This window comes from Heteronotia binoei, chromosome 2 (genome assembly GCF_032191835.1).
Source record: "Heteronotia binoei isolate CCM8104 ecotype False Entrance Well chromosome 2, APGP_CSIRO_Hbin_v1, whole genome shotgun sequence".
Lineage (NCBI taxonomy): Eukaryota > Metazoa > Chordata > Lepidosauria > Squamata > Gekkonidae > Heteronotia > Heteronotia binoei.
The window spans coordinates 87185574-87187507 of record NC_083224.1 but is presented as its reverse complement, the minus strand read 5'-3'; positions in this window follow the sequence as shown (position 1 = coordinate 87187507).

Here is a 1934-nt window from a genome sequence, read left to right as displayed (position 1 = left end):
GGGCTCGGGGGAGGGCTGTTTTTTGAGATACAGGCACCACATTTTCAGCATAGCATCCGCTGCCTCTCCTCAAAACACCCCCCAAGTTTCAAAAAGATTGGACTATGAGCCCCAAAAGAAGGTGCCCCTATCCATTATTCCAAATGGAGGCAAGGCATTTAAAAGAAGTGTGGCCCCTTTACATGTGATAGCCAGAACGCCCTTTGGAGTTTGATTGTATTTGTCATTCCCTTGCTCCCAGCTCCACCCCCAAAGTCTCGTGGGGCTCCACCCACAAAGTCCACATATATTTCTTGAGTCAGATCTGCCAACCCTAAGAGAGTACCATTTTTCTGACCTTGATAAGGTAGGTGGTATTTTCCACACAAGGAGAGCATTCAAGCACTAAATTGGGGGCAACTGAAATCAGGAAAATGGAGTGAGTGGATGGATTAGCTCTCCTGCCACTGCTGCTACAATTTATTTTTTTAAAAAAACCTGCAAAAGAAGCCCATCTCATCAAGATCTCCGGGAGTAATTCAGCCTAATGGACATTAGAACTCCCTCCCTCTCTGTCTCTGTCTCTCTCTGCACTGGTAGGTATAATGGACATGACTAGCAGGAGGTATCTAGCACTCTTATTTAAAGGAAAGGAGCAGCATTCTTACGGGGAAAGTTAGTGCTAGACATTTTTAAGGATAACACAGATATGGTAAGAATCACTCTCAGGGGTGTCGAACTTGTTATGAGGGCCGGATCTTCACCTTGTCAGGCTGGGCCATGTGTGTCATAAAATGTAATGCCAGGAGGGGAGATATAAACTTTATAAGGGACACAAACACACACACTCAGCCTAATCTACCTCCCTGGCTTGTTGAGCCTCAGCCAACAGAAGGAAGAGAGGCTTGGCTCAGTAGCTCTCGTGTGCAATTGAGAGAACCTGGCAAAGCTAGCTCTCCTTCCCCCACTTCCTTCCCAAGGGAGGAGCTTTGCTCTGTAGCTCCTGTGTGATTGAGTAAGCTTGGCAAAGTTGTGAAGCAGAAGGAAGCAAGAGAGGGAGAAGAGAGTAGATGACAGTGAGTTGCTCAGGGGCCTGATAGGTGCCCTTCTGGGGCCTGATTCGGCCCCCGGGAGGCATGTTTGACACCCCTGCTCCAGATATTATATGGCTTAAAAAGTAATAGAAAAAATCCTGAGCAGGAATTGGCCATGCTGAGTTAATTGAACTTCCAAGTGCAAAGTACAGAGCAAACAACATTAGAAGGGTGGCATATTCACGCACTTTTCTCTGGGGTTCCCAAATCTTCACTTTAGCTATACCACGCTGAGCTCCTTGTTTGGTGTAGTGGTTAAGTGTGCGGACTCTTATCTGGGAGAACCGGGTTTGATTCCCCACTCCTCCACTTGCACCTGCTGAGATGGCCTTGGGTCAGCCATAGCTCTGGCAGAGGTTGTCCTTGAAAGGGCAGCTGCTGTGAGAGCCCTCTCCAGCCCCACCCACCTCACAGGGTGTCTGTTGTGGGGGAGGAAGGTAAAGGAGATTGTGAGCCGCTCTGAGACTCTTCGGAGTGGAGGGCGGGATAGAAATCCAATATCCTTCTTCTTCTTCTTCTTCTTCTTCTTCTTCTTCTTCTTCTTCTTCTTCTTCTTCTTCTTCTTCTTCTTCTTCTTCTTCTTCTTCTTCTTCTTCTTCTTCTTCTTCTTCTTCTTCTTCTTCTTCTTCTTCTTCTTCTTCTTCTTCTTCTTCTTCTTCTTCTTCTTCTTCTTCTTCTTGTAAGAAGAGCCGTGTGAAAGTAAACGAACATTCTGATGGATCCGAGGAATTGGGCTGTCACGCACCAACCTCTGATGCACTTCAGTATCTTTCAAATACCAGCAGAGTCATCGCTGGTGAATGCTTTCCCTCCGATAAGGGGATTGTCTGGTACTCGAACCTTTTTTCAGGCAGCTTCCTG